Source organism: Eptatretus burgeri, chromosome 5 (genome assembly GCF_056783735.1).
Source record: "Eptatretus burgeri isolate ZD-2024b chromosome 5, Ebu_testis_v1, whole genome shotgun sequence".
In the NCBI taxonomy this organism is placed as follows: Eukaryota; Metazoa; Chordata; class Myxini; order Myxiniformes; family Myxinidae; genus Eptatretus; species Eptatretus burgeri.
The window spans coordinates 34,870,621-34,887,352 of NC_140965.1; the positions used below are offsets into that span (position 1 = coordinate 34,870,621).

The window sequence follows — 16,732 nt, forward strand, 5'->3', positions numbered from 1 at the left end:
TACCACACAAAATCATCAAAAGCAGTCAATATAATATAAACAAAGAAAGACCCACTCACATCTCTCACCTGCGAATGGAGGGAATAACCAATCAGCTCTCACCTAATCAACTAAACCCAGGTGGCTAGGATTATATAAATAATTGACACCTCCCAAACTCCTCAAGCCGAAGAAGCAGAATAAAACAACCCAAGAAGGCCGACACAAGGTAGGAGCTTTGCTACATAATGTTGTTGTGGTTTATATTTTATTTCCACACTTGAATAACCATTGCTTTGAATGCCCACATGAAACTGATATAATGCTAAGTTCCCTTACAATTAGGAACTCCAAATCAGGAGACCTTTCGACCCATTAAAGCCTGTGCTATTATTACCGACTTATGGTTGTTTGTCCATGCTCTATTATTTTTAAATGTTGAGCATCAATGCTTTTTCTTTGTAAATGCTTTATTTCTGTGGTGTGTAGACAATCGACCGCAGCAACTCGGATTGCATACACGAAGCAAAAACTTACATAATGCTTACAATGATTGACCCTCCTGTATTTTCACATTAATCAGCCTCAAACTCTGGCTAAAACCGAAATTATGCACAAACACCTTAATTTATGACATAATCATCCATTTAGTTTGGTGGTGTATCGGTCATAGACCACTGCCGTGATTGCTCTCAAAAATAATAAAAAATAACCTGGGTTACATACATCTATATAATTCCAGCAATCTGTGTGTGTGTGTCTGTGACCGTCGTTTCTCGACAACCAATGGTCCGATCTTTCCGAAATTGAAACTTTCCAGGAATATTGTGGGGGACACGTGTATGTGCCTTTTCAAGGTTTGATATTAATCAGACAAGCGGTTCCCAAGTTACGGCCATTTATTTGCCAACCAATGAGAGGACACGGTGCTATGACATCACGAATGACGTCACAATTGTTTTTTTGTTTTTTTCCTGCACGTACGGCCACGCACGTACGGGCCCGCACTAGTACATATACATACTCGCAGGGTATGCTTACACATTATGTTAGCATACAAACCATGCTTCCCCATTGTCTCGGGTCGCTCACCTGCAATTTGATTTTTCATTTCGTTATATTTTCATTTACAGATGCTTTCCGATGGTTCTGTGATTTTTTTTTTCCCGGTGTATTGGCTTTGATGGCTGTCGGCACATGAAATTTCAGCTTTCTATGTCACCCGGATGGTACCAAACATTAATATCAGTCAGTGAGTTAGTCAGTCTGTGGTTAGAAAGAGCGATATATATTAAACTAGCAGGGTATGCTTACACATTGTAAGCAATAATGAGCTGTGCTTCCCCATTGTCTCAGGTCGCTCACCTGCATTTATTTTTTCATCTATTTATTTATGTACATGTCCAAGATATGGCTGTGGACAGATGGAAAGATGCACAGACGGACAAGACCAAATCCATAAGCCCCTGTTTCGGAATAAGTCCGGCTAATAATAACCTTATTTAGTGCCTTATTTAAAATGCTTAAGCCAAAATGATGTCACTACAGCCTGCCTTCTCAGGATGGTATGATCACCCCGGACCACTCCGTGATGCCTTGAAGCACACTGATGGGTCGTGACCTGCCGGTTGAGAATACCTGCTCTCATGTATTTTCCATTCTGAAGTTCGAATGCATGATAATAGTGCTTCAATTCAATTCTAATTTTATTGAGGCAGTCAGCTAAAAGCTAGATGCTGCAAGCATTAGTAAATGCCTCTGAATGAACAATTAAAATTGAAAGTTACATGTTATAAGTTTTGTTTAGCACGGATCAGTAATTTGTAATTTAAACAGATTGATGTAATGAGCTAATTTTGACTATAGATGGCAGTATTGTTCTGTAAACTGCCTGGTGAGATTCGTGAAGGTGCTGGAACATTCTGAGACGAAACTTCCAGAATGGACTGGAATCACATTTGCTGGAAGGCACGGGATTGTTCTGTGATACTATATAAACCTGCGAGAGGAATATGTAGAGAGACGGGTGATATGTGATGAGCTGTGTGTTTCCATCATCCTTGTGCTCATTGAGTGAACAAGGTGTTAATGTGCAGAGTGGTTGTAAATGCATGGAGCTGATTATAATCAGGTTGATTAAAACTCATTAAGATTGTGTATCAGGAAAGAATTCCTTTGAGCTCTTGAATCATCCTGGATGGGCCAGCGTACGAGAGAGAACACTGCCAGGAATTGATTGTTCGACAGTCAAGGTGGACAAGGTGAATACGCATGAGTTGTACCAGCAGGACTGGGACAATTGGGTGGCGGAAACAACCCAATGTGCGAATCAGAGTTGGACATTCTACGTAGTGGTGAACTTCCTCATTTGACTTTGTACCTGTTTATTTGAAATACAAGTTTCAAAACGTTAAACTGCTGTGATCACTGCAACACTACTCGGAAGTCACAGACACCAACTGACAAAGATGCATTTGAATGATAGCTGACCGGTACTATTGTTCAGATGCGTGAAGCTCAAAGATTGGATTGCAGTCATTGGACAATGCACTGTGTTTGGCACCATGTACAACATACATACACCAGAGGGAAGGAAGCCCAAAAAGTGTATATTCCCTCTGACATTTTGGTGACCATGACAGGATCTGTTAGTGGTAAAAGGCTTTACAGTGTCACAAGCAGCAGATGAGGAAGATTACACGTAAGCCATGGTACTGCGGTTGTGATCTGAGTTCAAATCGATCGCTCATCCATCTGCCATGCAGTTTGACAAGTGGATTGAGTGAGGCGAGCAGCTTGGACTGAGGGGAGACACTGATGGCATTTGTTAAAGAACAGTGAGTGTCTGCAAAGGAAGAGAAGGCTCGTGAATGCGAGGAGAGACAAGCGGAGCATGAGGCACGCAAAGAGGAGGTGGAGCATGAGGCATGCAACAAGGAGGCAGAGCGTGAGGCACGCAAAGAGGAGGCCGAGCATGAGGCACACAAAGAGGAGGTGGAGTATGAGGGACGCAAAGAGGAGGAGGAAGAGCGTGAGGCACGCAAAGAGGAGGGGAGCGTGAGGCACGCAAAGAGGTGGAGCATGAGGAACGCAAAGAGGAGACAGAGCATGACACACACAAAGAGGAGGCAGAGCGTGAGGCACGCAAAGAGGAGTAGGAGCGTGAGGCATGAAAAGAGGATGGGGAGCGTGAGCAATGCAAAGAGGAGGCGGAGCGTGAGGCACGCAAGAGGGGGCGGAGCGTGAGGAACGCAAAGAGGAGGCAGAGCGTGAGACATGCAAAGAGGAGGCGGAGCGTGAGACGCACAAAGAGGAGGAAGAGGAGGAGCGTGAGGCACGCAAAGAGGAGGAGGAGCGTGAGGCACGCAAAGAGGAGGAGGAGCATGGCAAATGCACACAGGAAGCCAAACGTATGAAGGAGGAAATGAGAATGAATATTGAATTGGCAAGAATACAGTTGGAGATTGAAGCAGTTACATGTGCTCACACCACACCTGACACTGGTGAGGTACGAGTAATTGCAAACAAGCCGGAGCTCCCAATATTTGATGAGAAATGCGATGAGCTGGATGAGTACCTTGAAAGATTTGAGTTCTTCACTGCAAATCAACATTCGAACAGAGAGGACTGGGTGGTTAGTCTCAGCCCCCATCTGACAGGAAAAGCACTCCAGGTGTATACCAGTATGCCCTCAAAAAATTCTCACGATTATGATCGCTTGAAAGTAGCCTTGTTGAAGAGGTTTGAACTTACAGAGGAGGGATATCGCCAGAGGTTCAGATAAATTAAACCTGACGAAGGTGAAACTGCGTTTCAGTTTATGACATGTTTGAGACAGTGTTTACACAATGGAATTTGATGGCAAAGTGTGAACGCTGCTTTGAAGCATTAACCGACTTGTTGGTTCGTGAACAGTTCCTTCGTGTGTGTTCTATAGAGATGGCCCTGTTCATACATGAGAGAGTGCCACAGAACACAGAAGCAATGACAACATTGGCTGAGCAGTATATTGAAGCACATGGTGGGTGTATTACTGGGAGGTCAGGCAAGAATAAGGATGTCACAATAAAACCAAGATCGGACAGTTTGCTGCACAAGACTGACCCATCTTAGCCTACAAAGCCCCAATTCAGTAGAAACAAGAAGGGCAGTCCATCCATCTATTGGAACCATACTCTGTGCAGAGCATTGGTGCTGCCTAAGCAGTCTTCTTGGCTATTGGGCACAATCCTGGACAGATTGCCACTCTGACGCAGGATACCAGCAAGCTAGCACTCATTTTGCTGACCTCGGAAGGATGACAGGCAGAATCACCTTATCTGGTATTGATTCAAGAACCGAGTGGGATTTGAACTCAGCCAACACCAGGCATGAAGGGCACGCAGTGGAGCACATACCGCCGCCACACAATGCTTGATCCACGGGAACATATCTGGCCCAATACATTTTTGAAATATCATGCTATATATCGTTTTTTGGCCCAATCTCTCAATGGTGAAGAATCATTTAAAAAAATAAATAATTATCGTATCCAGATTCGGATTCAGATCTTTACCAAATCGAATAAATTTGTCCTTGCCACACACACAACATGTTTACCAAGTTTTATCTGAATCCGATCAAAACTTTTTTGAGATATCGTGCTATCTATCGTTTTTGGCCCTCTCTCAATGGTGAAGAATCACTTTAAAGACCTCAGTCATCGGATCCGAATCTGGATCTTCACCATAATCTAATCAGTTCATCCTTGTCACACACCGAACCTGTCCACAAAATTTCTTCCAGATCCGTCTTCAACTTTTTGAAATATCCTGCACACTGACAAACAGACAGAACGGGGTGAAAACATAACCTCCTTCACCTTCGGTGGCAGAGGTAACGAGAGGGAATGCTTCTACTGTAACAAGAAAGGCCACATGATGGCTGAATGTCAATTGAGGAAGGCAGCTCAGATGAGGCCACAACAGAGGGCAGCCAGCGCATTGCACGACTTAGAGGAAAGATGTAATGTGCAGAGCAGAGCCGAAAAAGTAGTCTGCATCAGCTGTACGGGTTCTGAGGAGATCCGGGTGAACAATAGAGGATTTCAGTCAACACCTATGGTCTTCAATAATTCTGAGGAAACCACTGCTGGCATCGCCAATGGCAACATCACCATGGACGAAGGCTATGTGGGTTCACAGAAATTGACAGTACTGCAAGACTCAGGATGTACTTGTGCAGCTGTGAAGAAAGACCTGGTGATGATGAGGCAGATGACTGAGAAGGTCGACTCCTGAAAGCTGATTGATAATACATTGCATCACTATCCAGTTGCAAAGATCCACGTGGACACACCGTACTACATAGGAGAGGTGGCCATATGCATGGAGGACCCCATTTGTGATCGGTAATATACCGGGAGCATGATAGGTCAAGGATTCAGACCCAACTGGATTCCACAACTGGCACAAGCAGCAGTGACTAGAGCACAGACCAAGCGCAACAATGACGACATAAAACTATTGAAGATGTCACAATCTGACATTCCTAAAGTGACTGTGCAAGAACTCGAGCAAGCTCAGAATGAATATGTCTCACTTCAAAGGTTGTGGAAGGGGGTGCAGAATAACAGTGATCATCAGACACGAGACAAGAGCAAGTACAGGATCGAAGTCCACAAAGGTATTTTGCACCATATCTACACAACTGACATGACTGAGGTGAAGCAAATCATCGTTCTCACCAAGTATTTGGAGGCCATGATGAAATTGGCACATGAATAGTTTGTTGGAGGTCATCTTGGAGCAAAGAGGACAACTGACAGAAAAACGAGCAACTTACATTGGTCAGGGATAACTGGTGATGTCAGCAGGTTCTGCAAGTCCTGTAACATCTGCCAGAGGACCATCCCCAAAGGGAGGGTTTCCAAGATACCATTGGGAACCATGCCATTGATTAAGGAGCCCTTTCACAGAGTGGTCGTGTACCTGATTAGACCGTTATCCCCAGTGTCTGATAAGGGCAACAGTACATCTTGACCATTTTGGACTATGCCACTAGGTACCATTAAGTAATTGTGCTCCCAAGATTGAGACAGAGACGGTCAGGGAGACACTGCTGGAAGTCTTCTCCCGAGTAGGTACGATCATACAGATGCGTGAAGCTCAAAGCTTGGATTGCAGTCATTCGAGAACGTGCTGTGTTCAGCACCACTTACAACATACGTACACTAAAGGGAAGGAAACCCTAAAAGGTGTGCATATCCCTCCCCCCCCCCCACAGGTGCTAAATTTCACTACGTGTGCAGTAAACACTGAAATATTATAACTCCTTTGATTATCGTAAGTTAATGTAATCAATGGATTCTCTCACTGCATAGCAAGGCAAACAGCAGATGAATCAACAAAATCTGTTGAGACTGTGATATAGTGCAATCTACTGATCAACCATCTACTTCCTTTCATGTAGACATCATAAGCTCATCAAGGGAAGAAAATTATTCGTTGTGTACCCCCTTGATACACCAGTAAAGCTGTTTTCGCACTGACACAGCCAACCTTGCTCACCAAGCTGTTACTGCAGCACTTAGTTGAGTCCTTCTTAAAGCATGACCCTGTCAGCTTGGCTTAAAGAGAGAGTATGCCTGTCCTCATCACCTGGGAAGAGCATTTTGCCCTAAGTAGGATTGGAGGAAGCTCAAAAAAAAAAAAAGGTGCTGCAGAAGTGGCTGAGCTTCTCTTCCTCCAAGGATTCCCTTTTTTGTATTTCCTGCTGACTATTTGCAGATAAGACCAATCGCCACTAGGATCCCAATTGGAGCAATGTGTCTGGAGGTGGTTTTTGTAATTGGAAGAAGGCTATGCAATGAATAGAACATGAGACATCTTCGGTTCATATGAATGCTTAGGGTGAGCTCTCAATGACGTGACTGATAATTAGCAAGGGGAAGTCAGTTGATGAACAACAATCCTTCCGGTTCCGGTTTTGAGAAGCGAGAGGTCTCCTTTGGGGCTCCCTGCTAACGTTCTCAAAGCTAAGTTTCCGGTTGTTATTTGTCCCGTTTTAACTGTTTAATTTTCTCACCTACATGTTACTGTGTGTTGCTAGTTCGGTTTTGTTTCAAAAATCGTACTATTTTGTGAGTATTTTTGTCGACGTTCTTACTGGTGCTTGAGGCCTAGGCGTAGGCTTGAGGCCTACCGGTTACACTCGGTTTTCGATCGTTTTTTTTTGTTTGTTTGTTTTTTCTCCCCATTACCTTCATTTTCTATCCTCCCCATTACCTTCAATTTTGATCCTCCCCACTTTCCAAACATCCCCCATTCTCCCAACTAATCTCTTTCTTATCTCAAGAAAAAAAAAATACCTACAACAACAACACGCTCACCTTCTCCTGATTCTGCTTCTTCATCTTCCTCTTAACTTCCTCCTCGTCTTCTTCCTCGATTTTTTTTTTTTTTTTTTTTTTTTTTTTTTTTTTTTTTTTTTTTTACACTTCCATGACCTAATCTGTTGAACTCTCTCATATATTAATATTAACAACAAAAATATATATATATATATATATATATATATATATATATATACACCCAACAACAACAACAACACGCTCACCTTCTCCCGATTCTGCTTCTTCTTCTTCCTCTTAACTTCCTCCTCGTCTTCTTCCTCGATTTTTATTTTTTATTTTTTTTTTTACACTTCCATGACCTAATCTGTTGAACTCTCTCATACATTATTTTTAACAACAAAAACGATCTTATAATGCTTCATCTTCCTCTCTCACACATGTGGTACTCTTTACTGTTTCACAATGCACTACTCTTCTGCTATTTTAACAGACTGCTCTCATTTCGACCTCTCCTTCATTCCTTGCCGAAAAAATCCAACTTTTCCAGCGCTTCTTCTCTCCATGCTCTGAATTCGCCTTCATTGCATCAATCAAGAATTGTGTTAAATCGCATCTGTGACCTAAAACTTTTAAAAACCACAGTTTGCCATGGATGCTCACTTTCCATCAACCATTCTTTTTTTCCAAATTCAGTGCCAACTCACCCCCCTCACCCCTCACTCTCAAAGCAACCATCCCACTCTTCTCCCTCCAAGCCTCCCTCTCACCTCTCTCAAAAATCCCCCCTCACCTTTCTCCCACCTTTCATCCCCCTCACTCTTCCTTCTCAAAGTTGCCCCCCTCTCATCCACCAACCTGCCTCCCTCCACTGCCCTCTCACCTCCATCTCTTCACTCCACCTCCTCAAATCCTCAACTGCCTTCTTCCTTGTCTCTTGTCCCCCCTCTCCCCCAGCACCACAGAGCCTTTTCTCCTCCTCATTCGGCCCCCTCCCCTCGCTGTTCTGCAATACCCCACACTCCTTCAGCAACCCTCCTTACCTCCCCCCCTCGTCCCTTGTCCTCCCCTCCCCCTCCCCCTCCACCTCCTGCACCCAAAGCCTCCTCCCCTTCCTCTTCATTAAAAGTGTGGACCTCAAATATCCGGGGCCTTCGCTCAAACCTTTCAGATCTTTCCATACAGGTTGCCACTGACAAACCAGACATTATCTGCCTAACAGAAACTTTCCTCTCCCAAGACGTGTCTGACTCCCAAGTATCTCTCCCTGGCTACTCCCTCTTACGGTATGACAGACCTGAGCCTCGTCCTGGTGGAGGTGTTGCTCTCTTCATCAAAGACTCTATTCCTCACTCTCCATGCACTGCTCTCACTCCCCACACCCCCAGGAATACCTCTGGCTTCGGCTTCCCCTCCACTCCCACCTCATGTTTATATGTGTACTGTACCGTCCACCGAACAGTGATGACTCCATCTACATCTCACTATCCGAAAACATGGACCATCTTCTATCTTCTCATCCAAACTCTCTCTTCCTCTTATGTGGTGACTTCAATTGTCATCACGCCAGTTGGCTAGGTGTGGGTACCTCTCTCACCTGCCATGGCACCTCAGCAAAAGCTTTCTGCGACTCATTGGGACTGACTCAATCGGTCAACTTCCCGACCCGGATCTCAACCAATGGTACTCCATCTCTTCTGGATCTGATTTTGACAAATTTCCCTGACAATATCTGCTGCTCTTCCTTCGCTCCAATTGGTTCTTCTGACCACGTCCTTGTTAAAGTGGACATCTCTCTGGCTGTTATCAGAGAACCACCTCACCGCCGTCGAGTCTGGCATTTCACTCAAGCCGACTGGCAGGGTCTCCGAGCAGCCATCAAACTAACAGACTGGTCTCCTATCACTACTTTCTCAAACATCAACTCATCCTGGGAATTCTTTCAAAGAAACTTGCTCTCCCTCAAGCACAGATTTATCCCCTCTCGTGTTCAGTTGTCTTACCCTTCCTCCCGCCCTTGGTTTACTGAAGCTTGTGGCGAGGCAGTTGTCCTGAAACAACTTGCCTTTGCCTCATGGAAAGCAAACCCAACTGAGGGCAATCTCAGTTCTTTCCACAAAGCTCGGAACAAGTGTGTATCTACCCTCAGGAGAGCCAGAAAACAACATCTTTCTCATCTCAAATCTGAACTCTCAAACCTCTCTCCCTCCTCAAAATCCTGGTGGCGTTTAATCAAATATGTTTTTGGTGTATGTTCCCCCTCCATCCCCTCCCTTACCTCAAATGGCCGCACTGCTGATTCCACACGTGATAAAGCTGAATGTCTAAACTCGGTGTTTGCAGCTAAATCTTGTGTCCTAAACCCATCACTATCTCTACCCACTTTACCCAGTCGCACCCAACTGTCCCTGGACTCTGTATCCTTTTCTCCTGACAAGGTGGAGAGCTTGCTTTCAAACCTCGAGTCAGATTCTGCAACCGGTCCAGACGGCATCAGCCCACGTGTCCTCAAAGCCTGCTCTTATGCTCTTGCTCACCCTCTCTCTGTTCTATTCACCCTCTCATTTGCCCAAGGTCATCTGCCATCTGCTTGGAAATCTGCTAACATCACTGCCCTGCATAAAAAAGGTGCAAAAACAGATCCCTATAACTACAGACCAATCAGCCTTCTCCCAATCATCAGCAAGGTGATTGAATCCATCATCGCCTCAGATATGAAATCCTTCCTCTTCTCCAATGGCTTGATTTCCAATCATCAATTTGGTTTCAGACCAGGTCACTCTACCCTGGATATGCTGCTTCTGCTCTCCCATCAATGGATGGAGGTCCTCAATGCCAGACAGGAAATCCGAGCCGTATCCCTGGACATATCACGTGCTTTTGACACAGTCTGGCACCCTGCACTACTCACCAAACTCTCTTCCCATGGTATTCAAAGCCATCTCCACTCATGGCTCGCAGACTTCCTCTCCTGTCGCAGTCAACATGTGGCCCTAAATGGAGTTCTTTCACCCCCTCTTCCTGTGCAGGCTGGAGTTCCTCAAGGTAGCGTTCTGGGCCCTGTTCTTTTTCTGGTTTTCATAAATGATCTCTCGGACTCTCTGGAAAATCCTCTATTTCTCTTTGCCGACGACTCCACCCTCTGCCGTACCATCTGTCATCCCTCAGACCGGCAAGCAGCAGCTTCTTCACTCACTGCAGATCTGGATAAAATCACAAACTGGTCCAACACATGGAACATGTCTTTCAATCCAGACAAATCTCACACTCTCACTATGTCTCTTCGAAAGGACCGTTTACAAACCCCCCCCATCCACTTTCTCAACAATCCTCTGGAAGAAGTCTTTTCTTTCAAGCTTCTAGGTCTCACTATCTGCCATGACCTTTCCTGGGAAAGTCACATTTCCAACCTCGCCTCAAAAGCCAGTCGCCGACTGAGAATCCTCCGTCGTGCTAAGTCCTTCCTCGGCCTTCTTGAGCTCCTGACCACTTACAAAGCTTTTGTCCGTAGCCTGATGGAGTACTGCTCTCCCCTCTGGGCTGGTGCTCCTGCCTCCCACCTTTCTCGGCTTCACGCTGTCGAAACCAGGGCATTTAAGATCATCGGCATCTCGCGCAACGAAGCTGAGTCTTTGGGCCTCTCACTCAATCACCGCAGGTTGGTCGGTGGTCTTTCTGTCTTCCACCGACTCCTCTCCAGCCTTGCCCCCCCCTGCTCTCTCTGCGATTTGTCCCCACCACATTTCCACAGGGCGCTCAAGGTCCGCCAACAACCCCCTTCTGGTAAAACTACCAAAATCACGAATCACTGCTCATCTTCACTCTTTCATTCCTCTTTTTTCCCGCCTTTGGAATAAACTTCCTCACTCTATTCTTTCCCATTCTTCCCTCCAGGCTTTCAAAACAGCTGTTCACCACCACCTCTTATCTTCCCCCATCCAAATCCTCGATCTTTTCTACCCCCGATAATCCACCCAAGCCCACTTCCTTCATTTCTCCTACTTTCCTTCCTGAAAGTCCCTGAAATGTCCATCTTCTCTTCGCCATGTTCCCCGTCCCATCCCCATCCCTCTCCCTTCCACAGTTCACCTAATGTGTCTGTTCCCCACTGTTTTGTCCCTTCCACTCCCGCCCCTCTTGTCTCATGCCTCCTTGCTGTGAGTTGTGTGTTAGCTCTCATACGAGCCTCGACCAAGGTATACAAAAAAAAAAAAAAAAAAAGTGCTGCAGAAGTGGCTGAGCTTCTCTTCCTCCAAGGATTCCCTTTTTTGTATTTCCTGCTGACTATTTGCAGATAAGACCAATCGCCATTAGGATCCCAATTGGAGCAATGTGTCTGGAGGTGGTTTTTGTAATTGGAAGAAGGCTATGCAATGAATAGAACATGAGACATCTTCGGTTCATATGAATGCTTAGGGTGAGCTCTCAATGACGTGACTGATAATTAGCAAGGGGAAGTCAGTTGATGAACAACAATTGGGAGCTCGCAAAGGACTGGCACAAAAATATAGGGAAGTGTTGATGTGCCCAGTAGACATAACTATCTTCCAAATTAAACAGAACTTGCCCTTTATGTGCCATCGAGAAAGCAGGGACTTTTCTGGCACAAATAAATCATGGTAACATTCTTGAACTTGTCTGTCTCATATAAAAGTATGACAGTGTGTTCACCCAGCATTGAGCCGAAACACCAAGAGGAAAGTACCTCAGTCCTGGTATTCAGAATGAACTGATTAACTCTCTTCGTGATTCAGTGGAATCTGTCATCGTTCAGGAAGTTACAAAAGCTAGGGTTTTTTGCCATCATTGGGGAATCTATGATAGATATTTCACACAATGATCGCCTTTTGTCTGTCTCTCCGTTATGTGAACTCAGATGAAGATATTATATCAAGATTTCTATGTTCAGTTGTTGGAGCTAAAATCAACAGTCACCAGTGTTGTTTGACACAATCAACCAATTTGTGGATGAACACAATCTTTCTTTGACAAACTGCTACAGACAAATCTGCGTCGGGGGTGAAAATATTTCGGAATCCATTTCAGGCCTGCAGCGCAGAGTAAAGGAACTGAACAGTAAGGCCTTAGTTATTAGATCCTCGTGGAGGATCTCTAAGTCTTACTCACGTTGTTGTTCTTCATCTTCTTCTTGTTGTTATTCATCTTCTTCTTGTGGACTTTTTATATCCTCGTGGAGGATCTCTAAGTCTTACTCACGTTGATGTTCTTCATCTTCTTGAGGACTTTTTTGCTTCACAGCCTACAGTTTTCATCAAAACTTCCTGAAACTTGGCACATATATGTAAAAATACCCTGCGCAGACAGTAACCATCTCGGATTTTGAAAATTCCTCCGAGAAAAAAAAGTTATGACGTCAAAATATCTCCTGATGGAAATCGCCTAAAAGTTATCTCCGAAACTAGGCAAGCTTTTTGAATTCTGTTTGCGGGAATCGAACAGGGCATTAGCAGAGATGAACTACCGCACATATGATACATCGCTATGACGTCATATCAATGTTTATGACGTCATTCCTATTTTTTGACATTTTTTGTTTCACAACCCAGAGTTTTCATCGGATCTTTGTGAAACTTGCCATGTATATGCAGAAAGCCCACGCACAGGCAGTAACCATCTCCGATTTTGGAAATTCTTCCTATAAAAAAAGTTGACGTCATAATATCACCACTAATGGAAATCGCCTATACCATTATCTCCGAAACTAGGCAAGCTGTTTGAATTTTGTTTGCGGGAATCAAGCCGGGCATTAGCACAGATTATTTAACGCAAACCTGATACATCACAATGACGTCATATTCGTTTTATGACGTCATAATTAAGAGGATGAGGATCTTAGCTCATTTGAGCTTGTTTTATAACTTGGTTTACGCAGTTCTTCAGCTAATATGTAGGGTCGGTAGGTCGAAATATAATTTAAATTTTTTGTAATTATAAATTTTTATGATTTGTTTTCGGATGTTCCATGGAAAAGACAAGGGTAGGTGGTGGGGGTGGGAGAAATATAAATCCCAAGAGGATCTAAGAAGACATTGAAGATGGAAGACTATTCAAATGCAGGATGCCCATGTTCACTGTATCATCTGATGTGAAAAACAATAAAGAAGGGTTAAAACTTGTTTTTACAATATAGTGTGGCATGTTTTTCTTATAAAAACCTGTTGGATCATCAAACAAATGGAAACAATGCTGAGAAAATTACTGTCCAAGTCGCAGATGTGTGCGTGCACACCAGTGCATAGTGCTGGATATGATTAACAAAAGGTGTCTACTAGGAGTCAACACAAAAAACGGTCAATCAGAGCCATAACCAGCTCTTACTTTTCACTTTTCAGCGGGCATCTGATCGCACCGTCGCCCCATCCCATGAGCACATCAAAGGCTGATTTCTGGTCCGTTGAAGGCTGAATATCAGCATCTCGCAGGGAAACTTTGACGTACTTCGCACCCAAATCTTTCAATACGAACAGCAGCTTTGTCGGGCTGTCGGGTCGGGCTACTCCTCCTACAGTTCTGGCCCAATTACATCCAGACTTGCTACAGAGGATCAGCATAACTCCAATTAATGTATAGGGGTGTTTTTATCTTTGCCGGTGGTCTTGGGGGAGCTAAAGGGGGGATGCAAATTCTTTATGTAAATGCGTATTGTGTAGTGCTGCCTACAGGTGGGGCAGGGTATTACAAGTCTCCACCGTTTACAGTACAGTCTTCCTGTCCCAAAGTTTTCGCTTGAAGTGACGTGTTTTGAATTGTATGCAGTCGGTAAGTTTATTTTCTTCATGCACGTAACCCTGGTTATTTTTTTTTCCAATACTTTGCTGTCACTTGCCTATAAACCACCAAATAAAGGTATGCATCAGAAGAACGTGTTGCATGCTTGGAACACGATTGCCTGAAGGGCGAGTACTCTGCGAGTCTCAAAAAGTTGTGGACGGATTCAGACGAAACTTCGTGGACATGTTGGGTGTGTGACAAGGAAGAATTGATTCAATTTTGGTGAAGATCCGAATCCGGATCGCAATACTAGAATTTTTTTTAACTGATTCTTCACCATTGAGAGATTGGGTTAAAAACGAAATATAGCACGATATCTCAAAAAGTTGTGGACCAATTCCGACGAAATGTGGTGGATACGATGGGTGTGTGGCAAGGACGAATTGATTCAATTTTGGTGAAGATCCGAATCCGGATCCGGATCTGATAATTTTTTAAGCGAATCTTCACCATTGAGAGATGGGGCTAAAAACGATATATTTCTTGGGCCGGGTATATTCTGTTGGATCACGCATTGCACTGCGGAGGTATGCACTGAGTGACCGTCTAGTTTTAAAGTGCATTTATTTTATTTACACGTTTATGACGGCAAAAAAACAAAAAAATTGACAAGTATGTTGATCGTCTCCATTTGTGTGTTTGTCTGCGTTTGTGCATTTGTGCATTTGTGTGTTTGTTTGTTTGTATGTTTGTTACTTGTCCAAACCCCCCCACCCCCCCCCCCAAGTATGGTGATCGCATCTGTTTGTGTGTTTGTTTGTCTGTCCACTCGCCTCCAGCCCAAACCACTCAAACAACCATTCTGAAATTTTCAGAGGTTAATGTCACCGACACTGCGACGGTCGCGAATTGAAGTTTCGTAAAATTTCTCAACCGAAAAGGACTACATTAGGCCAATAGGCCAATTTGAGCCAGATTTTTTAAAATCCTCAAATTTTATCCGATTGACTTGAAATTTGAACAGGGTTTGCATACCAGGTCACTGAATTCAACCACCTATTAATTTTGAGGTAAACATAGGCCAAAAGGTCAATAGTGGCAAAAGGCCAATTTGGGCAAAATTTTCTAAAATCCTCAATTTTCATCTGATTGACTTGAAATTTGAAGAACATTTTCATGTGAGGTCGCTGAATTCAACCACCAATTAAAAGTCAAAAGGTCAACACAAGCCTAATTTCTAAAATTGAGAGATAGGGCCAAAAACAAAATATATCACCATATCTCAAAAATTTGTGGACGAGTTATGACAAAACAAGGTGGAGGAGTTCAATAGTTGACAAGAACAAGTGGATTGGATTTTGGTTTGGATCCAGCCCATCAGTGGGATACACAGCATGAACTGTTCCACCTGGCAGAGGTACATGCTCTACCGAGTGCCGTTCTACTTTGTGCTGTTTTGCCAAGTTGTCACTCTGAGTGATGTTTCATTTGTGTGTTTGTGTGTTTGTTACTTGGCAAAAAAAAATTTGGACAAGTATGTTGATCACCTCCGTTTGTGTGTTTGCGTTTGTTTGTCTGTCTTTTGGTAAAGGATCTGACATCAAGATTAGATTGCTTATCCATAGCTATCATGTGTAACCTGTGGCTGCTGGATGATTCGTATTCAAACTAACCTTGATGAAAGTGACAGTTAAAAAAAACATTGTACAGTACATTTTATCAATCTGTGTTCTCTATTTTCTCATAATAAAGGTTTGATGACAAAATATCAATTGGTAAAAATGTTATGGCCTGGAAAGACACACTGAAGCTCAATGGTAAAGAAACATGAAAGCGATTTTTGAAAATGGGGCGTCTAGTGCTTGACTCACTGCGGTGGTACTAATAAGGGCTGCTTATAGTTACTATGACCTTGCCCTTTCACATTTTGACCATTTTTTAAATTATTTTCTCCATATTCTCAAAATAAATATATTGATGTTCTCATAATAAAGGCTATTCTCCCAACAATGGTTTAAAAAAGTTATGTCCTGGACAGATGGACACGCACACACACACACACGGGCGCGTGATTGCAAAAACCCCGTCTCCTGCTGTATGGGGAGACGGGATAAATATCTCACTGGAACAGTCGTTGACAGAGTGTTGGGAAAGTAATCCAATTAATTGGTCTTCTCATTTTAAGTTTGTTCATAAAAATGAGCATTTTTGTTGTTTTGATAAATAGTAAAATATATGTATATATATGTATATATATATATATATATATATATATATATATATATATATATATATATATATATATATATATATGTATATATATATATATATATATATATATATATATATATATATATATATGTGTATGTATATTATACTGTATAAACACTAGTGTGTGGCCGTACGTGCAAAAAATAAAAAAAAAACTTTCAAACCGTGTACCAGAAACAACAACTACACAGGCCATTCCTTCGCTCTCGCGTGCCCATACGTGCGTGGCCGTACGTGCGTTGCCGTACATGCAAAGAAAACTTTCAAACTGCATGCCAGAAACAGCAACCACACAGTCCTTTCCTTTGCTCTCGCGTGGCCGTACGTGCGTGGCCGTACGTGCAAAAAAAGAAAACAATTCAAACCGCATGCCAGAAACAACTACCACACAGGCTGTTCCTTCACTCTCGCGTGCCTGTA

General features: G+C 43.4%; 1 long non-coding RNA gene across 4 annotated transcripts in view; it reads left to right on the forward strand.

Moving 5' to 3' along the window:
* The window catches only part of LOC147026210 (uncharacterized), a 190,655-nt gene that overhangs the window by 27,573 nt on the left and 146,350 nt on the right, over window positions 1-16,732 (forward strand). The gene's annotated exons all lie outside the window — the stretch shown is intronic.